We start from the raw sequence: 27,738 nt of genomic DNA on the forward strand, positions 1-27,738 counted from the left end.
GACAGCAACAAATACGCCACCGCCAACCGTGTTTAGCCTATCTTCTTGGAACACTTTTAGGTTCTTGGCAAAAATTACGGCTGAGCTTACATCTGGCTTTAGCCAGCTTTCAGCATTTGAGCATCAGTGCTTTCTATTAGCGCTTGGAGCTCTGGTACTTTCCCAACACAGCTACGACAATTCCTGTGTTCAGCCTGCACCCTTTGTGACTGAAGCCCATCTTGTGATTTCCCGAGACCCTCTAACCTAAAAAAACCGGCCAGTCCCCTGCTACCTGTGTAGCCGCCTCCTGCGTATAGTGGACACCTGACCTATTCAGCGGAACCCGAAACCCAACCACCCTTTGGCGCAAGTTGAGGGATCTGCAGCCTACACGGTCGCAGAACCGTCTGAGCCTCTGATTCAGACCCTCCACTTGGCTCTGTACCAGAAGTCCGCAGTCGGTCCTGTCGACTATGCTGCAAATGCTCAGCTCTGCTTTCATCTTGCAAGCAAGACTAGCAGCCTTTACCACTTCTGTTAGCCGCTCGAAACCAGAGAGAATCTCTTCTGATCCAAAGCGACACACATCATTGGTACCGACGTGAGCAACCACCTGCAGTTGGCTGCACCCTGTGCTCTTCATAGCATCCGGGAGGACCCTTTCCACATCTGGAATGACTCCACCCGGTATGCACACGGAGTGCACATTGGTTTTCTTACCCTCCTTGTCATCCAAGTCCCTAAGGGGCCCCAAACGCTCCTAACGTTGGAGCTCCCAACTACCAATAGTCCCACACTCTGCGATTGCCTAGATCTTGCAGGCTGAGTGGTTTCCTCTGAAACAGGACAGGCGACAGCATCTGGCTCAGCGACAATGTCAGCCACAGACAACACCTGGAACCTGTTTGTCAGACAAACCGGGGAGGCCTTACTTGCAGTTGCCTGGGAAGTCTTTCGCAACCTGCTTCGCCCTGGGGCGACCTCCCACTCGACCACAGATGAGGGGTCAGCCTCAGTGCGAGCAGTAACTGTGTTGGCCACTGATGAGGACCGATCGGAGGACTCTTGAGGCGCTGGACGTCCGTCGTATCCCCACGGCCGGCCCACAACAGTGGTGCCCATCCACTGCAGACTCAAGCTGTGTAACCGAAGCCATCACAGCCTGAAGCTGAGAGCGAAGTGTCACCAACTCGACTCGCATCCGCACACAACAATCGCAGTCCCTGCCCATACCAAAGACCGTGGAAAACTGAACTATGCAGATAAACGGACTATCGGCACGTGCTGCGCAACTCTAATGTAGACTCTGACGAAAACGCACGACTGTGTCTAGTAATATGCAGATATTCAAGAACCTTACTACCGAAGCACTCAGGTGAAACTAAATAATTTGCCCCTGATAGGGAACTTTTAATATATCACAGAATCGGTTTACTCTCTGAAGCAAACGAAAACGCGAGAACTGTGGCTATTAGATTTTAAATTTACACTCAGAAACTCAAGAAACTAAATTATTAAAGCACACAGATGATATAATAAAATCCGCTCCTGGTTAGGAAATCGTAAATGTCACAAAAGCGGCTTACTTATCTGTTACTGCGTCTGTCGCGGTCGGCTACCACTGCCTGACTGATGTAATAATGTAATAATAATTTATTCAGTTTTGATTTCTATTAAAATAGCTTCACAACAGTGACAAATGTTAGAATATGCGGTCACCAAAACGTAACACAGAGTAATGCGCCAAATCTCTCATGGTTATCGCTGCTGCGGGAACAACTCAGTATAGCGTCGTCGTGGTGCTCTTGCTTTGCACTGAGTGAACCTACGCACGAGGTGGATAACGGTGAACTGTTCATCAATAAACCCATCTGTATTGGTGTGTACACTGACGAGAAAAAAGTCACAACTCCGAGAAGGAGTTGTGCAAAATAAATGAAAGTTGGTAGGCGTATTTCTACACCTGAAAGAAGTTGTCTACTCCAATTTCGCTCCAGCCGCATGAGTGTGGCGTTAGTAGTGTCACTATGAGGATGCAAATGAGGTTTGCTTTAAATACACGCTACAATTGTCTTGAACGCTATTTACTTTCGACATTGGAAGTGATGAGTTGATGTTAGTCAAGAATGCCTCATTGAGTTTGAACGAGGTTGTCCAACAGGGCTAATAGGAGCTGAATGTTTCTTACGCGATACTGCAGGAAGACTTGGCGGGAATTAGCCACTATACATGATTGCTGGCAACAGTGGTCAGGAAAATGTACGGTCGCAAGAATGCAGGGCTCCGAACGGCCACGTGGCACTGCCGAGAGGGAAGATCATCATTTTCGGCGTATGACTCTGGCGCATCGCGCTGTATCTGCAGCAGCAATTTGAGCATCAGTTGGCACCACGGTGACACAACGAACTTTTAATAATCGATTACTTCAAGGATAGCTCCAAGCCAGACGCCCTGTAGCGTGCATTCCACTGACTCCAAACCCCCGCCACCTGCGACTTCAGTTGTGTCAAGCGATAACTCGTCGGAGGGTAGGGTGGAGGTTTGTTGTGTTTTCATATGAAAACTGGTTCTGCCTCGGTGCCAGTGGTGGCGGTGTGTTGGTTAGAAGAAGACCGTTGAGGGTCTGCAACCAAACTGTCTGCATGATAGACACACAGGACGTACTCATGGAGTTATGGTCTGGGGTGCGATCTCCTATAAGATCATTATTACTCTCGTGGTTATCTCACGCACTCTGGCTGCAAATTTGTACGTCAGTCCGCTGTTTTGTTGCCATTCATGAACAGCATTCTATGGGGTGTTTTACAACAATATAATGGTCGCCAACATGCTCTACAGAGTGTCGACGTGTTGCCTTGGTCTGCTCGGTCACCAGATCCAATCAAACACATTTTGGACATCATCGGACGACAACTCCAGCGTCATCCACAAACTGCATTAACCGTTCCCGTACTGCCCAGCCACCTGCAACAGGCATGGAACTTCGTGGCACAAACTGACATCTGGTACCTATACAACACAATGCATGAACGTTTGCATACTTGAATTCAACATTCCGGCGGTTACACCGGTTATTAATGTACGAGCATGTCAAATTAGCAATAGCTTATCTCGCGCTTCTACTAACATGTGATCTTGCAATTTCCCACAACCGTCGCCGCGGCGTCCGGAGAGAGGAGCCTACGAACTTCTGCTCTGCCGTACGAAATGGAAGCAAACACGTGAATCCGGTTCGTGTGTTTAACTAAAGTCGTTAGCAAATGAATTTGGTACAGCTGCTGTATTTGAAGTAGAGAGACCTGGTAGCGATGGAGAAAAATGTACCGTAGTTCATCGTTTCACCTGATTCGAGAGCAGGATGGACAAAAAGCACCGTATATGCGTATTTAATCGCCGCCGGACCGTTGGCACCTACCGTTTGAGGCACTGAATTTGTGAGGCTGTATAGGAAACAGTTTTTTCATGTCCCATCGTGTCAAGGGTGTATTGAACACGGCTTAATTTGGCAAAAATCGTGTACTGCGATGTTCTGTACGATGCAGTATGAGCTTTTATGTGTACGTACGCATGCCACTTCAGCAGTAATGTTACTTTAAATCGTTGACGAGTATGGAAAGTTGTTCTCGCTCGGGTCTACTACGGCATCTGTTATATATCTAAATGACAGACGCACATTTGTACATCCGACCTATAAGCCTCCTCAGCACACTTAGTAAAGAATTAGAGAGGCTTATACAGAAAATGATATCCCTCTCCCTAACAGAAGATAACACGATATGAACAGAACATTTATCTATTTCATTAACAGTACGGGGTAACCCACCGCCTTGAAATGTAAGGTGGGTCGAATGTTTCTGAATCCAACAGCAAAGACTTCTCTTTGTTACAGTCTTATTAGTATACACTTGTTAATGCCTTTTTTAAAGAAAATAATATAAAGAACATAATATATAAAGATTTCTCTGAGGTTACAGCAAAATAAATGCTTAACAATTGTTATAATGATTCCATATAATTTGTTACTACCTAGTTGGTGAGAATATAATTTATATAACGCAAGGTGGGTCGGATGCTTCTGAATCCAACAGCAAAGACTTCTCATTGTTACAATCTTATTAGTATACAGTTGTTAATGCTTTTTTGAAAGAAAATAATATAAAGAACATAATATATAAAGATTTCTCTGAGGTTACAGCAAAATAAATGCTTAGCAATTGTTATAATGATTCCATATAATTTGTTACTACCTAGTTGATGAGAATATAATTTATATAACGCAAGGTGGGTCGAGTGCTTCTGAATCCAACAGCAAAGACTTCTCATTGTTACAATCTTATTAGTATACAGTTGTTAACGCTTTTTTTAAAGAAAATAATAAAAAGAACATAATATATAAAGATTTCTCTGAGGTTACGGCAAAATAAATGCTTAACAATTGTTATAATGATTCCATATAATTTGTTACTACCTAGTTGATGAGAATATAATTTATATAACGCAAATGTCAAAGAAAAATTAGAAAAAAACAAAAAGAAAATGTAATACAATGAGTGTGGTGAAAGTAATTTGCAGTATGCAGAGGGAAGTGATATGCTGTATTTGGATGTGTAATATAGTCTAAGTAGAATGTTGGTTGATAATGGCCTATTTCTACCTATTTCAGATGATAAGGTCTCGGTACAACCTCGAGCTACTCTCTCCTGAAATGGTTTGTGGTAATGTATGTTTACACAGATTATACAGATTAAATACTGATGGTGCACTTCCTACGTGGAATACATGAATTTTAGCTTTACATAAGAAATAATTATATGTTCATAATTTGTTAGTAGAAATAGGATATAGCTCATTGCTACTTGAATGTATTATTCCTTAAATAACTTAATACGTTACTGATATATAAAATTCATTGATTGTAGCTTTGAATAGAAAAGAGAACATACTTCAGTCTGCACACAATAAGACGAGCAATACATTACTGCTTGTGTGCAGTATACTTTAAACACTATGCAGTATGTCATTGGGGAGGAGGAGCCTCGGAATAAAAGTTATTCGAGCCTTCTCCACACAAGCGACATTACCTTATTACTACAGTCTTAGTATGTGGTTCCAGTGTTTATTTGTTTTATGATTGTTGTGTTGTTTGTGATTGTGTTGTGGCATGCAGTGTCATGCATTGTTGGTTTTGCTCCATTACATGTTGATCCCTTCTGAGTCATGTTCACTTAGTGTTCCTTCCTCGGTTTCGGAATCTGTGGTCGTGTTTGTGTCCTCCCAAGTGGTTTGTCGTGTTGTTTGTGCTTGTCTACGCCTCCTTCCATACGGGTTTTGGCACTTGTATTCCTCGTGCAGAGTGTTCGATACAATATCGGCTACGCTATTTACTGTGTTCCAGTCACCGGGATTACGTATTATTCTGGCGATGTCATTGTCGCTCTGTATAAGTCTCACTTGTGCTAGCGTGTTGCAAAGCAGTGTGACATGTTCTGGTGTCCCAGTTTCTTCGCATACGCATACTTCATCGTTAGTTAGTCCCATACGGTTTAAATGTACCGGATACGGCCCGTGGTCTGTCAGGAAATGGACCATCCCCCGTCTTGTGTCGACATGTTTTGTTTGTAGTCTTTCGCGTACATCAGGAAAGAAAGAGTGTACTCGGAGGCCCTTGTCAGATGCATCCCACTCTCTCTGCCATGTTTGAATCCGCCATTGTTTCATTTGTGTTTTGTTCATAATGTTGGTTCCCGTAATTTCGGTGACTTTATCGACCCTGTCCCTCTTAAGCCAGTAAAGTGCAGCTCTATGACGTATTGTTATATATACAGGGCAGGTCCCCATCACAACGCAAAGCGCCTCTAGTGACGTGGTGTTGAAGGCTCCGCTCAATCTCAGGAGTACACTACGTTGACCTCCTGTTGCAATTGTCTTGTTAGTCTGTATGTTCAGTCTGTGAGCCCAAGCACTTGCAGCGAAGCATGTGATGGATTCAAATATCTCAATGTGGTAGGTCCTTATCGTCTTAACAGGTAATTTGTAATGAGTTGTGTTTACTCTTGCTAGTTTGTGCATAATTTTGCAGGCTTTGTCAATTCTACATCTACATCTACACCCATACTCCGCAAGCCACCCGACGGTGTGTGGCGGAGGGTAACTTGAGTACCTCTATCGGTTCTCCCTTCTATTCCAGTCTCGTATTGTTCGTGGAAAGAAGAATTGTCGGTATGCCTCTGTGTGGGAACTAATGTCTCTGATTTTATCCTCATGGTCTTTTCGCGAGATATACGTAGGAGGGAGCAATATACTGCTTGACTCTTCGGTGAAGGTATGTTCTCGAAACTTCAACAAAAGCCCGTACCGAGCTACTGAGCGTCTCTCCTGCAGAGTCTTCCACTGGAGTTTATCTGTCATCTCCGTAACGCTTTCGCGATTACTAAATGATCCTGTAACGAAGCGCGCCGCTCTCCGTTGGATCTTCTCCATCTCTTCTATCAACCCTATCTGGTACGGATCCCACACTGCTGAGCAGTATTCAAGCAGCTGGCGAACAAGCGTACTGTAACCTACTTCCTTTGTTTTCGGATTGTATTTACTTAGGATTCTTCCAATGAATCTCAGTCTGGCATCTGCATTACCAACGATCAACTTCATATGATCATTCAATTTTAAATCACTCCTAATGCGTACTCCCAGATAATTTATGGCATTAACTGCTTCCAGTTGCTGACCTGCTATATTGTAGCTAAATGATAAGAGATCTTTCTTTCTATGTATTCGCAGCACATTACACTTGTCTACACTGAGATCCAATTGCCATTCCCTGCACCATGCGTAAATTCGCTGCAGATCCTCCTGCATTTCAGTACAATTTTCCATTGTTACAACGTCTCGATATACCACAGCATCATCCGCAAAAAGCCTCAGTGAACTTCCGATGTCATCCACAAGGTCATTTATGTATATTGTGAACAGCATCGGTCCTACGACACTCCCCTGCGGCACACTTGAAATCACTCTTACTTCAGAAGACTTCTCTCCATTGAGAATGATATGCTGCATTCTTTTATCTAGGAACTCTTCAATCCAATCACACAATTGGTCTGATAGTCCATATGCTCTTACTTTGTTCATTAAACGACTGTGGGGAACTGTATCGAACGCCTTGCGGAAGTCAAGAAACACGGCATCTACCTGTGAACCCGTGTCTATGGCCCTCTGAGTCTCGTGAACGAATAGCGCGAGCTGGGTTTCACACGACCGTCTTTTTCGAAACCCATGCTGATTCCTACAGAGTAGATTTCTAGTCTCCAGAAAAGTCATTATGCTCGAACATAATACGTGTTCCAAAATTCTACAACTGATCGACATTAGAGATATAGGTCTATAGTTCTGCACATCTGTTCGACGTCCCTTCTTGACAACGGGGATGACCTGTGCCCTTTTCCAATCCTTTGGAACGCTACGCTCTTCTAGAGACCTACGGTACACCGCTGCAAGAAGGGGGGGGGGGGGGGGGGCAAGTTCCTTCGCGTACTCTGTGTAAAATCGAACTGGTATCCCATCAGGTCCAACGGCCTTTCCTCTTTTGAGCGATTTTAATTGTTTCTCTATCCCTCTGTCGTCTATTTCGATATCTACCATTTTGTCATCTGTGCGACAATCTAGAGAAGGAACTACAGTGCAGTCTTCCTCTGTGAAACAGCTTTGGAAAAAGACATTGAGTATTTCGGCCTTTAGTCTGTCATCCTTTGTTTCAGTACCATTTTGGTTACAGAGTGTCTGGACATTTTGTTTTGATCCACCTACCACTTTGACATAAGACCAAAATTTCGTAGGATTTTCTGCCAAGTCAGTACACAGAACTTTACTTTCGAATTCATTTAACGCCTCTCGCATAGCCCTCCACACACTACATTTCGCTTTGCGTAATTTTTGTTTGTCTGCAAGGCTTTGGCTATGTTTATGTTTGCTGTGAAGTTCCCTTTGCTTCCGCAGCAGTTTTTTAACTTGATTGTTGTACCACGGTGGCTCTTTTCCATCTCTTACGATCTTTCTTGGCACATACTCACCTAACGCATATTGTACGATGGTTTTGTCAATTTTATATGGTGATTGAAAGTCTGTTTTTCGTCAAGATGCGGTCCGAGATAACGTGTGATGTGCTTCCTCTGTATGCTTGTATTGTCTAATCTTAGAATTGGATTCCTCTGCAGTGTCTCTCCGAGCAGTAAGTATACAGTTCTGTTGGGAGCTATTTTTAATTTATTTTCTTTGCACCAACTGTTAATTTTCTGAAGCAGTTGCGTACCTTTTGTCTCTAGTGCTGCTCTCGAGTTTTCTGACACCGCTACGAGCAGGTCATCTGCGTTAAGCCACCACATCTCTTACCCTGTCGCCACTGTCCAGGGTGTTCAGCAAGGGCTCTATTGCGATATCCCAGAATATTGGTCCGCAGATCGAGCCCTGTGGATGTAATAGCTCTTTATATTCTATTAATTATCCGTGCACAATTCTATGAGTGAATTACGTTTCCTACTTGACCATCTATATACTCGCAGATTCGATGCGCAAAGTAGTACAGTACTATTACTATTCAATGAGCGTATAATTACTCTTTGTAATATTCTCTCTGGTGTGTTGAGAGGACTTCTAGGATCTTCTCCGTGCCGAATAGCCGCGTTGAATAATTGTAATTTTACTATCGAGATTACTGGAAGAAAGAGATTCAAAATATACTGTATGCTACTCAAGAAAATATATACTGAGCATTTACATCAAAGGTGTGTTAGGAATTTCATTATATATGTATTCTCTAATTGGAAATTTGCATGGAGGTGTCGTCTCGTTGGTAGCCAGAAGGGAACTTCCGATGAATTGGAAACGAACCTGCAATTATTAGATCCAAGAGCTCTATTGTTTTCATCGGATAATTAAACTCTATCAAAGCAAACTTTCCGCTTGATCTGAGGTTTCCCGACTGACTACGCAACGCAAGAAAACCAAGACATTTTATTTACACAGGTTTGCAGATCGCTTCGAATCATCGAGAGTATGGACAAGGAGAGTCATCGTCAGATTGTGAGTAAACAAGTAAAGCTTAGTTATAACTTTTTTGAGCGACTGTGATGACTGTGATACGGCTGCTTATGAATGAGATCATTAATAAAATACTAATAACTAACTTTCCTCCTCACCAGCAACAAATATAAACACAATATTAATTTAAATTATATGGACATCCCTTTGTTATTTTCTTGACAACCTTCCGTGTACCAGCCCTCCACTCCGCCACTCTGCCTCTGCAGTAGTCGAGGAGGCTATTGTAGAGGGAAGCTCATAGCCTCATTTCCCTTAAGCTGGCGAAGAGGGATGGCCACCACAAGTTCTCAAAAGCCCCGGCAATGTCGATTAGTATGACGGCCACGTATCTGTCGCTGATGCTTTTTTGTAGCTGTCAGTGCTTGGTTGACGGCGTCTTCTATTAATCTACCTCACCTGAAGCCGAATTGATGTGGCGTTAGCCCGAGGAGGCGTCTGTACGATTGTAAACGGTCTCACAGGAGCCTTCCCTGTACCTTGCCGAGAGTGTTTAAGAGACATATCGGTCGGTACGTTTTGGGGTCTGTTGGTTCTTTGCCTGGTGATTTCCTGATTATTACTACATGAGCAGTTTTCCAGAGGTTTGGAATTCTGTCTGTTAATAGTGCCTCGTTGAACATGTTAGTAAGAAAAGGTGTGATTTGTCTTACTGTTTGTTTTAATGTTTCTGAAAGTATTTTGTCTGCGCCTGGTGCTTTTCAGGCTTTAATCCTGCTGATTACCGTCGCGACTTTTTCTTGCGCGAATGGTATTGTTACACTGTCACTGGTGTATGGCTGCCTCATCCTCTCTCTTAGGTCAGCGTGGTGTCGCTCGTCTTGTGTGGGGTCGTCATCTGGGAGGAGCCTGTTCAGGAGATATTCTGCTGTGCATCTCCATCCTCTTGTCATTGTGCCGTCAGCTTGTTTTAGTGCTGACAGAACTGTCGGTGTCTTAACTCGTTCTGTTTCTATCTTGAATGGTTGTCCCCAGATGTCGTTCTGTAGCTTTCTTTAGTTGTCTGATCTGTCTTTCAGGAGCTGTCTTTGCTTGTTAGTAGTACTTTCTTTTGTCCTGTGGATCCTTGCCAGTTCTGTCGACCACCGTTGTTTCTGTCCACACCCAGTTTTTGCCCGTGGTATAGCTGCTTCCTGTGCTCTTTATGGGACCTCTGTCAGTACATGCGTTTTGTAATCTATACTGCCTTGAACAGTGTGTAATGACGACGCCTCAACAATATCTCGAACTTTTTGCCGGTCGGCTCTTCCTATGAGTAAATGCTGCTGTTCATGGTCCATGTTATGTGCATTGTCCGTGGTTATGATGACTGCGTTGTAGTCGCTGTGCGTGGCTCTATCTAATACCCTCCATGTATTGACTAGTGGAAGAGATTTTGCGTTTGCCTATAGAAAGGTCTGTGTTACTTACACCACCGGCGTCTCCACGGTAGGTAGGTGACTGACCCTCCCTAGTAAGTATGAAGAGGTTGCATTCATTTACCACGTCAAGTACTAGTTGCCCTCCGTCGTCAGTTCTATCTGAGTTCCACAAGGATGATTTTGCGTTGATATCTGTTAGAATGAGCAGCCTTTTTCTTTCTTAGTGTCGTGCAATGTCTTATTTTGTCTACGAAAGGTTCTGTATCATAGGAATACTGAGCGTAAATAGGCGACATGAGCCATACATCCTGTCCGTCTGTTATTTCTGCTGTGGCAATGTGTTCAGAGCAAAACTGGTGATCTGTGTTACTATGAGGTTTTTATTAACTACTATTATCGCGGCTTTCGCGTTTGGTGTTCCTGTTATTGTGATGTAATGTGAGGGGAGCCCTGAAATCTTCCCGCCTCGCTGAAAAGGTTCCTGAACGCAGGCGATGTCTACTTTTGTTTCTTCTACGAGCCTACCTAATTCCTTGTTTACTAGGGTGCTGCCCTGGTAATTTAGTTGTATTGCCTTCAGAAGGGATATCTAGTGAAGGAAGAACACTTGGGTGTGGTTTCTTTCAAATTCAGAAACACACGTCCATGTGCTCTCACGAAGTCGTTATACACTTTCTCTAGGTTTAGGCCCTCTCCCCTTCGCTCACATGCCTCCCCTAAAAGCTTACATAGTTCTTTGGGGTTCTTTGGCAGATTTTCAACTCTTAGGATCATCCTGTCACTTTGTTTTGTGGTTGGGAAGCAGATTTTATCACCGTTTCCATGTTTAGTTCGTATTACATAGCGAAGAGCTGTTTGAAATATATCCTTATTTTCTAGTCTGCTGAGCCGTAGGTTAACTTCTAAGATTTCGTAGTTTACGTAAAAACGGTATTCAATTTGGTTGTGTCTGGTTGGTGTTCTTGACTGTTTGTTTGTTGCTCCGATTTCGAGTAATTTTTTAGTGCAGCACGGTTTCCCTGCTTTATGGTTTCTGGTAGTATGGAGTAATGATGTGTTTTCGCTGAGCATTTCCCCTGGTAGTGAATTGTTGTTTTTGATCTCTACCGGGAACTTGTTCGTGAAAGGTGACTGTTCTTTGTCCGTTTCTGGGGTGGTTGCGTCTGGTGTTGTGCTGGCGCAGGGTGTGTCTTTCTGTTCAGCTACATTACTGTTTTGTCTTTCGTAGTGAGTGTGTGCGCTACCCCCGTAGACAAAACAAACTAGTGTAATATAGAGTCTACATCTGGTTGTATCATATTCTACTTGTCGCGCGGGTAGTGTGCAATTGTCTTTGTTTGTGTTTGCCTGTGGTTCAAATGGTTCAAATGGCTCTGAGCACTATGGGACTTAACTTCTGAGGTCATCAGTCCCCTAGAACTTAGAACAACTTAAACATAACTAACCTAAGGACGTCACACACATCTATGCCCGAGTCAGGATTCGAACCTGCGACCGTAGCGGTCGCGCGGTTCCAGACTGTAGCGCCAGAACCGCTCGGCCACCTCGACCGGCCTTGCCTGTGGTGTTGAATTTCTTGTGAACTCAGTGACATCTTCATTCTCAGGATGTTCAAGGACGTCGTTATATTTCTCTGTACTATCTCGCAGTATTTCGTCTTCCAGTTCGTCAACTCTTAAAAGGAGACCAGCCTGGAAGATGGCCCAATCGAATATGTGATATTTCAGGTGCCTGGCAACTTCATATTCAACTGCATCCTGCATGCACATATCGTCTATATAATCGGTAATGCTGAAGTACCTACACTGTATAGTCTCCGAGAGCTGAGGCATTACACTAGTAGTAGTATCTGCATTTGGGGGTTGCAATATGCCCATGTGTTGCCGCCGTCAACGGCTCGCCGCCAGCCTCTCATCCTAGTCGACGGCGATTTGTACCTTTGCCTGTTTGTGTTATTAGTTACGTCTGTTCCTGCATGTGTTAGGGGGGTGGGTTTCTGACAGTTATAGTGGCAAGAACATCGTACTCGATGCGCTCTATTTGTCTTTCGTAGAGCTGTTTATTTGTAGGACAGTCTGGCCCCCTGCCTTATCGCATGTTCTGTTTCTGTGTTTGCATGGCATACAGCCTACAGGATTGTCCTGCCTGCATTCTGACTTTTTGTGTCCCGGTTTTGCACATCTCCCGCGTACTGGATCTTGTCGCAACGCTTCGATGGGTGACCAAAGCCTCAACAGTTAAAACATTTTTGTACAGCAACAAAGTCGTTGATATACAAAGATTCAAACTGAATACAAACCATTTCTTTTTGAAGCAGCAGTAATCGTACTCTTGGCGACACTTCTAGAATATTGCCTGTGGTGTTGGATTTCTTGTGAGCTCAGTGACATCTTCATTCTCAGGATGTTCAAGGACGTCGTTATATTTCTCTGTACTATCTCGGAGTATTTCGTATTCCAGTTGTTCCTGTTTTAAATTTTATTTTAACCCCGTTACCGAACTCGTCTTTAGTAATGTGTTCACTCAGGTTTATTTCGTAGAGCTCTTCTAAGAATTCATGGTCGGTTAAATATGTTGAGACATGGTGGACTGCCAGCAGCGGTCTGAACTTCTTCGGTTGTTCACACCTAATGTCCTTAAGCTGTACTGTTTTTTCTATTATCTTTTTCTTGTCTCTACTTGTTTCAATTATTACTGTATTTGCTGTTGAACCGACTGATTTTACTTTTAATTTTTCTTGCTTGGGGTTAATTGTTTTAGTGATGGTTTCTCTAAGGGTTCTCGCATCTTGGTTGGTTTCTGATTTAAAGAAAAGTGTGCTGGACTGTTTAGCTTTTGTTGTTAAGTGCGTTCGTGTACTTTGCTTTTAGGTTTTGCAATCGGACTGCCAGCCGCCACCGCTGCAAATGAGAGTGAGATGGGTTTATTTTCTGACTTAAGTCTCTGATTTTCGGATTTGAATTCTGCTATTTCTTGTTCCAAGCGCTGAATGCGTTCCTGGGCGTCTGGTGCGTTTGCAACCGCTAGTTCTTTTCTGAGTCTGGCGTTTTCAGTTCTGAGCTCTTCATTTTGTCCATAAAGCCTTGCTTGACCTAGTGCGAGTGCCCAAATTATGCCTCTAACCTGCGATGTAATAGTGGCTGACGCCCCTTTTTGTTTTAGTCCACTCTGGAACTCCGCTAAGATCTCATCTACAGCGCTTATAATTTTAGTTTCCATTTTCTTTCTTTTGGGAATTAACTCTTCTCTGGATACCACTCGTCTTACTGCCCCCGTATTCCTGCCCGTCGGAGTCGCGTCACTGTTTCGACGTCCTCTGACTGATGTGTAGCTCACATTGATTCCGGGAGTATGTTCGGCATTTTCGAAAGTACCAGCGGCTGCCGCCAGCGTGGACCAGGTTGTATGCTCCAGTGTCCGCGTATAGTCACGGACGTGGAGCGTAACTTAGTCAAAAGCCGATGCACACATACCAAATGCTTCACAGAGTGAGGCAAAGAGAGGGCGCACCAGACGAAATTTGCTGTACGGCAGCCGATTCCCAAATTCTGGATCCGTTGCGCATGTAGTTCGTCTCTAAACCGAGTGCAACCAGTTCCGTTAAACGCAGTACGCTCTGTGAATTGTTCCACAGTTTGCTGCGCTGTTACTCTGTAACGCCAGGAAATAAGAGCCGCACGCCCGTTGACAGTACCCGCTGCCAGCTTTCCGTAGACAGCGTCTGCCGAGTCGGCCGCTGCTGTCTGGGACGCCTGACGCATCGAACAGCTGTGGCTCCCCCAGTCAGCCCGCCGCAATCCGCGCTGCCAGCACCGTCCAGTGTCCGACGTCACTGCAGCCCGCTGCACTCCGCGCCGTCAGCAGAAAGTGCAACGCGTCGCAGCCCACAGAGAAAATAATAGCCTCCCGTTCCGCCGACGAAACTTGCCACACGGCACGTAAGAATACATTCACTAGCACAAAAAAAAAGACCTCTCACGGTCAAACTACGGTCTCCGAACTAGTCTTTAATGCGTAACGTGACAGATTACGCCGTTAGCTATCCACGCTGAAACTTTCACTGCAGTCAGATTACCTTTTCCCACCACAAACGCGAAAACGAGCGGAGCGTTCGGCGAACACGTCCGCACGCACGCCACTCGCTATATGAACAGAACAGTTCAAAAACTTTCTGTGGAACTACAGATCCTGCGATTGGTAGAACATGTTACCATGAATCTCAAGCTCTCGAAGTATACTGTGGCGGTCTACTAGAACAGGGGAATTGCACATGACAAAGAACAGAATGGGAATCAAATCAAGAAGGCCATCACTGAAGAAACCATCTTAGGCTGTTGTACAAAATAACTCCCTTACAAGAGAGAAAAGCCACTGTCGCTTATACAGGGAAATCATCTGGCACCAAAACATTGGCAGCAAGAATACGGGACGGATCACTAATCACCGAGCATTTTCAACATTTGTATCAACAACCTCCCAGTCCAGCAAGGTATCAAACTCGCACCAGTATGCAAAAAATACTGTCCTGCTCACCACTGGACGACAGCATTTCGCTAACGTCGCTAGACTCCAGAGACGACTGCAAGCAGTAACAAGTTGGTGCACGACAAATAAAGCAGTGCTCAACACTAACAATACATCCCGGCGGGGTCAGGGATTTTCTCTGCCTCGTGATGGCTGGGTGTTGTGTGCTGTCCTTAGGTTAGTTAGGTTTAAGTAGTTCTAAGTTCTAGGGGACTGATGGCCATAGATGTTAAGTCCCATAGTGCTCAGAGCCATTTGAACCATTTGAACTAACAATACAACTGCCATACATTTTGCTGAAGACGGCCACAACTACATCAACTAACGATTAGTGACGAGCATATCCATTGGTCAAACCGGGTAAAATATTTAGGCGTAACCCTAGATGGGGGCTTATGTTCTCATAAGATATATGAGAGGTGTGTTTAAAAATGGAAAAGGCTGTACCTCCGTTCCCTATCAACACCGACTTGGAAACGAAAACGAAAGTCCGGTTATGCAAAACTATATGCCTTTCATCCTTGTATTATGGCAGCGTGGCATGGGGACTCGCTCACAATACACAACACAGGCGACTCCAAACGGTCCAAAACAAAGTTCTGAGATGGATGCTTTGGGCCCCTCAATGGGAAGGAAACAGTGTGAGCAATGCACGAAAACCTTGAGGTAGATGACCTGAAAAAAATATATTTAAAACAGCGCAGATAAAATGTGCTATAAAGTTAACTTACTTAAATGTACCATCCAAGTACCGAAAGAAATCTACAGAACTGGAGTAAATCAACAGAATTGAAACAAAGCACCAGCGAACTTCATTAGAGTTAGACAGGCAAAGTAGTTCTCTTAGGTCCCATAAAGCGCTACACCAACTGGGATGGAAAGGACAAAATTACAGACCACACCTTCCCCAAAGCGATAAATAAAATGTGCCCTGAAACCTTTGCTACCAAAAACTTTAAGGTTGAAGAAGCGACGGCACAAGCATCACTATCACCTACAAAGAAAAGTATTTGTAGATCCGTCAGTTGGAATCCACATTCCTCAACCTAACAACTGGACTGGCTAGAGCCACACTCTATTGCTAGATTTGATAGCTGCTACACAGTTGTCCTTCTCGTGCTATCAACTAGACTGGCTACAGCCACTCTCTGATGCTAGGTTTGATAGCTAGCACCTTTGTTGTTGTCATTTGTCATTTCCTGTGTTGAAACTTCCTGGCAGATTGAAACTGTGTGCAAGACCGGGACTCAAACTCGGGACCTTTGCCTTTCCCGGGCAAGTACTCTACCAGAACTGAAGCTGTGAGGAGGGGTCGTGAGTCGTGCTTGGGTAGCTCAGAGGGTAGAGCACTTGCCCGTGACAGGCAAAGGTCACGAGTGAGAGTCTCGGTCCGGCACACAGTTTTAATCTGCCAGGAAGTTTCATATCAGCGCACATTCCGCTGCACAGTGAAAATCTCATTCTGTGTTTCCTGTGTTGTTCGTCGCTTCCTGGCTTCTTCACATTGTTTCGTCCCCGTGCACCTGCCGCCACTATTTCCTGTTGTCGCCCCAGCCACCGCTGCCTGGATTCTTTTTTTAATTGGCTTTCGGGACGTGCCCATACAGCCATCTCAATAGTGAAATATCAATTATAACGATACGCACGTGAGGACGACTCAACACCCAGTCCCCGAGCGGAAAAGAAATGTTCGGGCCGCCCAGGAATCAAACCCAGGCCCCTGCGATTAGCAGGCTAACGTGCTGATCGCTCAGCTGTCAAGGTGGGCCAGTTTTTTCCCCTCTCTGCAGTTTGTTCGTTATTGTTGGTGGCATTTGGTGTGGACGGACGTCACAGGAAACCCGTTCATCATCGATTCTTTCACTCAGTTGTTCTCTGTTGTTATCGTCACCGCCGCATCGTTTTGGACCTCGTTGCTATCATCCATGCCACATCGGACATACTGCGTTGCCGGCCGCCTGCTCATTGCCTACAATTTTTAACGCGGCCATAAGGATTTACTATTGAATTAATTTGATTAATTGTTTAATCAAATGTTGATACCGTGAGGCTGTCGGGCTACCCAACGCCGTGTCAGAACGAAAACACTGAACACTGTTATATAATGTTACTTTTACGTATTTGCAGAATTTTGAAACTGGAATTTTGAAAAGAGAAAAATTAATTCTCATTGACAGATAAACGGAAGGTTGTCGGAGCAATACACCTAACACACTTTCCTATCACAAAGCATTACAACATGGCAAAATAAGGGGACGTTGTTTGCCATTTGGTCTTTTTATTACTGTTATTGGCAATCAACAACAATAATAAAAAAATAATAAAAATAATAATGCATTCACGCAGACGTAAATTCAGTCTATATTACTAATCGTGTATAGGCAACGCTGCTACTGTAGTGAAAGATGCTGTGCAGCTGATGATATCTACTGTGTTACTGGAAAGGTTAAAAGACGTTCGTGAACGATTTAATACGACTTTAAGTGTGAACTCACTACTGTTTTTATGTGATAGGTTGTAGAATATAGGAAAGCGGGTTCACTACACTATCTTTTAATGCATTTTTTTGTAGCAGCACACTCGAAGATGCAAGGGACAGTCTGTACTACGCTTGTCCGTACACAACAATAATAAAAAGACTAAATGGCAAACAACAACGACAATAAAAAGAATGATAAAAATAATAACGCATTCACGCAGACGTACATTCAGTCTATATTACTAATAATGTATAGGCAACGCTGCTACTATAGCGAAAGATACTGTGCAGCTGATGAAATCTACTGTGTTGCCGGAAAGGTTAAAAGATGTTCTTGAACGATTTAATACGACTTTAAGTGTGAACTCACTACTGCTTTTATGTGATAAGTAGTAGAATATAAGAAAGCAGGTTCACTACACTATCTTTCAATGCATTTTTTATAGCAGCACACACGAAGATGCAAGAGACAGTCTATACTACGCTTGTCCGTCCCCTTATGATGCAATGTTGCGGGTTATAATATTCTAAAACGTTCAAAGAAAGACAGGTCGTTTCGTACTATGGCGAAATATAGGATAGAATGTCACGTATATGATAAGTAAGTTGGGGTGGTAACCGTTAAAACGAAGGCATTTTTCGTTGGAGCGAGATCGTCTCAAGAAATTCCAATTGCAACCTTTGTCCTCTGAATACCAAAATATTTTGTCAACGCTAACTACACAGCGAGAAATGACTATCGTGATAAAATAAGACAACTCAGGCCTCCCATGGCGAGATTTAGGAGTTCATTTCTCACACTTGCAGTTCGTGAGTGGAATGGTTGTTATATAGCCCGAAAGTGGTTTTACGAACCTTCTGCCGCACTCTTTCGTATGAATTGCAGGGTAATGACGTAGATGTAGATGTTATGGACTTCTGCAATTACGGATCATCCTTGAGACTCGCGGTGCCGATCGACTAATTAGTTAATTTATTTCGTGCCCCACCATCGAGTGACGGCAGCGAATTTTATTGTAGCTTTGCCTCGTGCTTAGCGAGAGTGAATTGAAACGCAGCTCACGCGCTGTTGCTAATAGTTGGTCGCGCATGTAGGGCCAGCGCTGGCTCGGTCGAGGGCGGCGGTCGATGCAGGCAGCACTTGGTCTGCTTCCTGGCTTCGACCAGCCCCGCGCACAAAAGAAAGAACGCTGCTGCCAGCCCACAAAACACCTCCACAGTCTGCCCGCTGTCCGCCGATGAATCGCCACGCAGCTACCCAGCCACTCTGCGCCTCGTAAATTTATCGGGACAAAATTAAAGTCTAGCTGAAGAGTTTTGAAAAAAGCCAGTGATATTTCTAGACTATAAAACACAGTCGTTTAAATGTTCAGAATAAGAGTTGGAGGCCAATAAAGAACAAGAAATACGTAAACTGAACAGCAGCAAGACACCTAACATCTACGAGAGTATTTCTGGAGAAAAACTGAATATAGAATCAAATATTTGATACGTATACACGATTATCACATCCTCAGGCTTACAGATGTGTATAGCTTTGTTACTACCAAAGATAAACTCACCGAACACGTGCGATCAGCGTTATAACTCCATCCCGCTGTGTAGTATCATCATCATCATCAATCAAGGATAAAGTCTTACAAAAAAAGCATACACTCAACGATTAATTGATTTTGCTTACCTATCGCACGAGCATAGTGCGTACTTAGATGTAACAAACGCTACTTTACTATGATGTGCTTCTGAAGCGTTTTCGAGGAAAAGAGGTTGAAAGTTTTACTACCTCGCTGAATGCCATACAAGAGCACAGTGTCCGCAGCTCGTGGTCGTGCGGTGGCGTTCTCGCTTCCCACGCCCGGGTCCCCGGGTTCGATTCCCGGCGGGGTCAGGGGTTTTCTCTGCCTCGTGATGACTGGGTGTTGTGTGTTGTCCTTAGGTTAGTTAGGTTTAAGTAGTTCTAAGTTGTAGGGGACTGATGACCATAGATGTTAAGTCCCATAGTGCTCAGAGCCATTTGAACCATTTTTGAAGAGCACAATGTTCGAGTTACGTCAGCTTTTGTTTCCTAATCTTGCATCAAACAGTTGTATCTCTACAACGAATCACGTTTTTTTTCGGAAAGGGCCAATACTAATAATAATAATTTGGTATATTCGTGGCGAGATATAAACAGGGCATAGTAAGGAATGGTGATGAAATGAAAATTATTATTATCCGCGTCGGGAGACATTGTGAACACCCCAAGCATTCTGCCTCATTTGATTATTCTTTCTGATCTTCCACGATTCCATCATTTTTCCACCACGAAGTCTCTCTCTATCGTCCGTCCGCGTTGGCCCTAGTTTCTTTGGGAATTCCTCCTTTGACCTCACATTCTACTTGAGAATCTTGTCTCTGCCTATATTTCGGTCTTCAATTTCTGTTGGATCGATTTTTGCTTTTTCTAGATGAACTTTGACTTGCGAGATCCACTTTTTTGTTGACCTGGCATCTTGTATCTGCGTCAGAATTCTGTTGATGAGTCGTCTTGGTGGTAGCCTGCTGGACTGCCAGTAGAACTTTAACCTTCTTTTTATGTAGCTACTGCAAGGTTTGACATCTTTTCCGTGGTTTTCGTAGAGTGTAATCTTTAATCCTCTTCTGTGAGCTTTGAGCCGAAAATTTATTTATCGATATATTCATGAGCGTATCGCAAACAGAGTGTACGTTATTCAAAGCAAATATAACCCGGCACGACTCACTGCGATACGCGCACGAATGCATAGATAAATAAATGATAATTACGTCCTGATTCCTTATTATATCTTTATTACACCCCTACATGAACGAACCTCAATGATTTATCATTATTATTGTTGTTCCTTTCCGAGGAAACATGATTTGTTGTAGAGACACAAGTATTTCGTTGAATATTACTGAAAATCTGACTTGCAGCTCTCATATGGCATTCAGCACGATCGTAAAACATTCAGCCTCATTTTGTCGAAAACAGCTGAGAAGCGCATCGTAGTAGAGCAGCTATTGTTTCATCTATGTACTTCAACTGTGCAAAAGATGAGAAAAATTGGCGACCCGTTGGATGTTTTGTTCCCATATTAGACCTGTCCCACGGAACGTTGTCTCTAGCTTTTCATCTGATGTTTCCCCTGAAGTCTTTATTTCGATAACGGTAATTGTAATAGATTATTTTTCGTGTATCTCATATGAGTCAAACAAATTTTTGTGTAACTCAGTGCTATATCGATAACAGTAACAGTTTGTATTTTTCTTTGGCTATCACCGTTTCTCTCTGTCAGTCAAGTATCGTTGCCTCTTCAACAGTTTTGGAGAATCTCATTTCAGAAGTGTTGGTATTAACGTTTTTTTCATAGTTGTTCAGGTTTAACCTCTGTATGTCGATGACGGCAATGCCGATGTTTCTCTTACTTAGTAGACTTCTTATAATGTTAGCCTTACTTCGGGCGTGGTGGTCTAGTGGTAACAGTATAAAATCCTCAAGGTTAAAATATCAGCTTTAGCTTTACTGCAGAATGTTATGGGATGTTAAAGGCGATGTGATGCCTTACTTTTGTGTAGATGGCGGAAGGAAGCAGGAGTGCCACTGAATGGTTTAACAGCTGTAACAGCTGCAATTCTGGAACAGATGCGATCACACAGCGTGAGCCCACCGTTGAGCACATATCACATCAGTCACCTCCTGGACTGGGCCAGGCTGTATTACGTGGAATACAGTTATATACTGGACCGGATCAGATTAAAAAAACATTAAAGCTGCGGATGTGTATAAAGAGGTGATCCATGAATCCGAAGTGAACAGGATGCAAAGAAAATACAACGATATGAACTGGACTGCAATATAGGCAAACATATCCAATAAACACTTAACTCTTCAGGTGCACTCAAGCTTGATATCACGTAGTGAATGAAACAACTGAGAAAAATAAAAATCTTAACTCAATTAAACTGTGCGAAACTAGTAACTGTTCATTCTGCGGAGAAAAAGATAATCTGGAGCAGAGATTTATGTGCATCGAATACGAGCAGATACACCTGTGGACAAAAAATACACTTGCCTTAACGATTAGAAGCTGATCCACGGCATATACAGATAACGGAAGTTTTAAAACCAGAAAAGAGACGTTACCTGCCAACAAAACCAAACGCTGTGGTATGTCTGATGGGAAACAAAGACGCAGAGAACACGAGGATTTAAAAATTACGAAGCTACTTGTCAAAAGTAGTTAGAAGTTATTTTACAATAAAATCCATACTAAATAGCAATTATTTCATGACTGAAAAGATTATTTCTTTCCCTTTAGACGTAGTCTTTAAAATAACTTTTATTTACCTATTTCCTTTCACCTTGAAACAAGAAGACGTATTTTAGTTACTTTTATACGTTCAAGATTGACATTTATGTACAATTTTAAATACTAATATTACGTCAGGAACAGAAACCGAGGCCCATGGGGAAAGAAGGCACTCTGTTAAAAAAAATAAGCGGTGAAGGGCATGTCTGAAGAAAATAAGTGGTAAAGCGCATGCTCGAAACCGAGAGGCCGCACCATCGAAACAGATTCGGACCATAGATTTTTTTCAGTCCACCCTTAATCAAGCGTTTACCTCTCAACGGTATCAGCATTCGCCAGGAACGACATGTAGTTCAGATTCTTCTTTAAATTGTAGGTCTCCTTTCCCCCGACGGGTGAATGGGGTAGACTAGGGACACGCAAGACGCCGATTTGGCGTCCAATTGAAAGACTTGTACCCGACCATTGAGCCACACTAAATTATTATTAGTATTTGCCTTGTAATACAATACTTATATTGATAACTATTTCTCTTAGCATGTATTCACGAAACATGTATTAATTTCCGTGGTCATAAGTTATTTAAAGATCTTTCCCAGAATTCTAGAAAGTTGTGGTGCTAGGTAAAATCGTTAAGCTGGTCGCAAGCTTTTAATTAAACAAACATTAACCAATATGATGTCTAAATAGCTGATGTTTAAATAGATGGTACAGCTTGATTGTCGCAAAATCTGTCAGATGAATGAAATAGAAATGAGCAGTTATGATGCTGAAAAGTAACTGAAACAACTGAAAACGGTTAAAAAATGGTTCAAATCGCTCTGATCACTATGAGACGTAACATCTGAGGTCATCAGTCCCCTAGAACGTAGAACTACTTAAACCTAACTAACCTAAGGACATCGCACACATCCATGCTCGAGGCAGGATTCGAACCTGCGACCGTAGCGGTAGCGCGGTTCCAGACTGAAGCGCCTAGAACCGCTCGACCAGAAAACGGATGAGATGCCAAGTCAATATGGAAATTCGATTCGCTATCATAAAGAATACTCTGCGGCATTGATCCCTTTCTTAGCTCACACACACTGTCTGAGAAAAAAGTGAAGCACCCAGAATACATGAGTGGATGTCAATGTATCTTCGTACACGTACGTACCATAGTCGGGTATGTAAATAAATACAGTACCAGTTCTCTTTGGTAGGCAGAAAGCCCGCCCCAATGCATTATTGTCGTTGTATCAGATCGGGTAGAGTGCATGAGAGGCGTGAACAGCGGCAGATGTTGGGTGATCACTGTGAAGGACACGGTCCTACTGTGATTAAGCTTTATCAACACCTGTTGGTCTCCATTTCGACGGCTGGTCACATATGAAGAATCCTAATCTGTGAGGCGTTCTGACGTGTCACGCTGGACTGGATGAGAGCTTCAGGGCTCGCATACTCGTCATCAAGATTCCATTTGATTACCTCTGACTATAACAAGCACATCGTAACCTCTCCACATCTGCGTCTGGCAAGTGAGAACAAATAATGCAACGCTCTCTGTCATCCCGCGGCATTGGTCGGAGACTAGCAGCAGCCAGCCTAGGGGACTATTCTCCCCCGCTTACGACAGCGTTAACGCCACAGCACAACCTGCTGTGTTTTGAAACTTCCTGGCAGATTAAAACTGTGTGCCGGACCGAGACTCGAACTCGGGAACCTTGACTTTCGCGGGTAAGTGCTCTACCAACTGAGCTTCCCAAGCACGACTCACGTCCCGTCCTCACAGCTTTGTTTCCGCCAGTACCTCGTCTTCTACCTTCCAAACTTCGCAGAAGCTCTCCTGCATACCTTGAAAACTAGCACTCCTGCTTGGGTAGCTCAGTTGGTAGAGCACTTGCCCGCGAAAGGCAAGGGCCCCTAGTTCGAGTTTCGGTCCGGCACACAGTTTTAATCTGCCAGGTAGTTTCATATCAGTGCACTCTCCGCTGCAGAGTGAAAATTTCATTCTAGCTGTGTTTTGATTGCTGCTGTGATCGGAAAGCAAGAATTGCTGACGAATGGCGCCGTACTACGTTCAGCAATGAATCGCGATTCTACACTATCGGAGATTGCCATAGTCAGCGAGTATGCCGGGGACTGAGAAGAGGTCCCATTATTCCAATGCTGTCTTGGAGAGACACAGCAGTGTTACTCCTGGCGTCATGGTCTGAGGAGCCATCAGGTACGATTTCAGGTGACGGCTGGTAATGACTGAAGAAAGTCTATCGGCACAACAGTACGTCATGCACATCTTGCGTCCTCGCGTGCCATTTTTGGTGCCATTTTTCAACAGGACGTTATACTTTTGTGTGTCCGCCCCGATAGCTGAATGGGCACCGTGACGGACTGCCGTCCTAAGGAACCCGGGTTCGATTCTCGGCTGGGTCGAGGATTTTCTCCGCTCAGGGATTGGGCATTGTGTTGTCTTCGTTATCATTTCGTCCCCATCCGGCGCACAGGTCGCCCAATTTGGCGTCGAATGTAATTAGACCTACACCAAGGCGGCCGGACCTGCCCCATAACGGGCCTCCCGACCAATGACGCCAAACGCTCATTTCCACTTTTGCGTTATGCTGAAGTATTCCCATGGCCAACAAGTTTAGCAGATTTGTCCCCGATAGCACATGTTTGGAACCAGCTCGACAACCAACTCAGTCCTAGCGCCAATATTAAGGATATCTGGATCAGTTACAACAGTTGAAGGTAAACTTGCCTCAGGAGAATGTGCAACGGCATTATGCCACACTTCCTACCCCAATGAGTCCATGCATCCAGGAGAGAGGGGCTGCAATGTCGTACTGATAAGTAGGCTCGTACTGCCAAGCTCTTTGTCAATTGGATCTTTGAAATAACAACACATACCCCGTCAACGTGTGAAGTTTCAGTTCGTTTCCTCCTCCTCTTCTGAGTGCATCACTTCTTTGTAATGAAGTGTACATCGTTAAAGTCTTACACAACGAACAGTTCCAAGTGGCAAGAAAAAAGATTTATCAGATATTCCGCCAGTTTTTGGTACGCGTAACATCAGCGACAGCTTCTACCTCTACAGCGACTATTTCCAAATAAGTGTAATTGTAAGAGTATCCATTTCTACGAAAAACACATTTCCATTGCTTAAATCTAATATGGATATAAAGCAAGAAATATTATGTAACGGCGTAATGCAAGTTTTAGAATTTAAAGACATGAGTACAAATCCTTAAACGCAATGTTTGACTGACTTAAACATACTGTACGTGACAAGTTATACGTGTATTATTGAAATCCTTAGACTATACACAAACTGACGAACTTTCATAAACATAATGATATACACACAATGAAGGTACATATCAACAAGCCGTATATTACATTGTACTAATGGGTTAAAAATGTATATGATACACTACTGGTCATTAAAATTGCTACACCACGAAGATGACGTGCTACAGACGCGAAATTTAACCGACAGGAAGAAGATGCTGTGGATATGCAAATGATTAGGTTTTCAGAGCATTCACACAAAGTTGGCGCCAGTGGCGACACCTACAAATGTGCTGACATGAGGAAAGTTTCCAACCGATTTCTCATACACAAAGAGCAGTTGACCGCCGTTACCTGGTGAAACGTTGTTGTGATCCCTCGTGTGAGGAGAAACGCGTACCATCACGTTTCCGACTTTGATAAAGGTCGGATTGTAGCCTATCGCGATTGCGGTTTATCGTATCGCGACGTTTCTGCTCGCGTTGGTCGAGATCCAATGAATGTTAGCAGAATATGGAATCGGTGGGTTCAGGAGGTTTAATACGGAAGGCCGTGCTGGATCCCAACGGCCTCGTATCACTAGCAGTCGAGATGACAGGCATCTTATCCGCATGGGTGCAACGGATCGTGCACAGACGTCTCGATCCCTGAGTCAACAGATGGGGACGTTTGCAAAACAACAACCATCTGCACGAACAGTTCGACGACGTTTGCAGCAGCATGGACTATCAACTCAGACCACGGCTGCGGTTACCCTCGACGCTGCATCACAGACAGGAGCGCCTGCGAAGGTGTACTCAACGACGAACCTGGGTGCATGAATGGCAAAACGTCCGTATCACCCGGCGAGATGGTATGGGGTGCCATTGGTTACACGTCTCTGTCACCTCTTGTTCGCATTGACGGCACTTTGAACAACGGACGTTACATTTCAGATGTGTTACGACCCGTGGCTCTACCCTTCATTCGATCTCTGCGAAACCCTACGTTTCAGCAGGATAATGGACGACCGCATGTTGCAGTTCCTGTACGGGCCTTTCTGGATACAGAAAATTTTCGACTGCTGCCCCGGCCAGCACATTCTCCAGATCTCTCACCAACTGAAAACGTCTAGACAATGGTGGCCGAGCAACTGGCTCGTCACAATACGCCAGTCACTACTCCTGATGAACTGTGATTTCGTGTTGAAGCTGCATGGGCAGCTGTAACTGTACACGCCATCCAAGCTCTGTTTGACTCAATGCCCAGTCGTAGCAAGGCCGTTATTACGGCCAGAGGTGGTTGTTCTGGGTCTATGCACCCAAATTGATTGAAAATGTAAATCACATGTCAGTTCTAATATAATATATTCGTTCAATGGATACCAGTTTATCATCTGCATTTCTTCTTGGTGTAGCAATTTTAATGGACAGTAGTGTATTTCTGCTGCGGCCCCAGTCTAGCGCCTCTGCCACAGCCACCAACCACTCAGTTGTGCACCGCAGGCCGACATAACTGCCCGCTTACGACTCCTTCCCCTGGAGATCGAACACAATCCGTATCAATAGACACACGCCGGCTTGTTCACAACACAATCTGAAGCAGCCACCACGGTACCCTGCGGTTCCAGCTTCGTCACCGGAAGCATAAGCATCGCCGCAAATGGCGGTTCCTTCACGGAACTACATCATGTCCGAGAGTCGCGCCTCCACCGATATCCCTCCATCAGTTGAGTATTTAGTTCACTGCAAAACCGCTCTGTAGCCAGTTATTCTACACTCTGGGCTTACGTTGACTGCGTCTAGGTGTTCCTCATTTAGAGCACTCATCACAAAGCCAACGAGGAGCCTCTCAGCGCAGCATCCACTGACTGCCTTCTTGGACTGTGCCTGTCCTCGAGTATCTTACGCTCTCACAGTCTATGGCGTCCATGGTCTACGTCTATCCTCGAGCACCCTACGCTCAGCATCGACCACGTCCTCCTTGGATTACATCCATCCTCGAACACCGTACACTCACCCCTGCCTGAGGCTTCCACGGACCACATCAATCCTCGAGCACCCTGCACGTGCTGCCACCTACTGCCTTCACAGACTTTCTTAGGCCTCAATCGCCCGGCAGCCTACCACTCACCGCCGACCGTAGTTTCACGAACCTCATTGTGTAACTACATTCCGTTGTAGCCGTCCGCGAATGACTTTCAGCCTCAATGACGCAGTGAAACTCTCACCTCAAGAGATCGCGCTGTTGTATTCTGTTCATTGCAGATAATAAACAACCAGTTGTTTCTTTCTACACTATGTAATCAAAAGTATCCGAACACCCCCAAAAACATACATTCTTCATATTAGGTGCATTTTGCTGCCATCAACTGCCAGGTACTCCATATCAGCGACCCCAGTAGTCATCAGACATCGTGAAAGAGCAGAATGGGGCGCTCCGCGGAACTCACAAACTTCGCACGTCGTCAGGTGATTGGGTGTCACTTGTGTCATACGACAGTGCGCGAGATTTACACACACCTAAACAACCCTAGATCCTTTGTTTCCGACGTGATAGTGAATTAGAAACGTGAAGGGGCACATACAGCACAAAAGCGTACAGGTCGACCTCGTCTGTTGACTGACAGAGACCGCCAACAGTTGAAGAGGGTCATAATGAGTAATAGGCAGACATCTATGCAGACCGTGACACAGGAATTCCAAACTGCATCAGGATCCATTGCAAGTACTATGATAGTTAG

This window comes from Schistocerca piceifrons, chromosome X (assembly GCF_021461385.2).
Source record: "Schistocerca piceifrons isolate TAMUIC-IGC-003096 chromosome X, iqSchPice1.1, whole genome shotgun sequence".
NCBI classification, from domain to species: Eukaryota; Metazoa; Arthropoda; class Insecta; order Orthoptera; family Acrididae; genus Schistocerca; species Schistocerca piceifrons.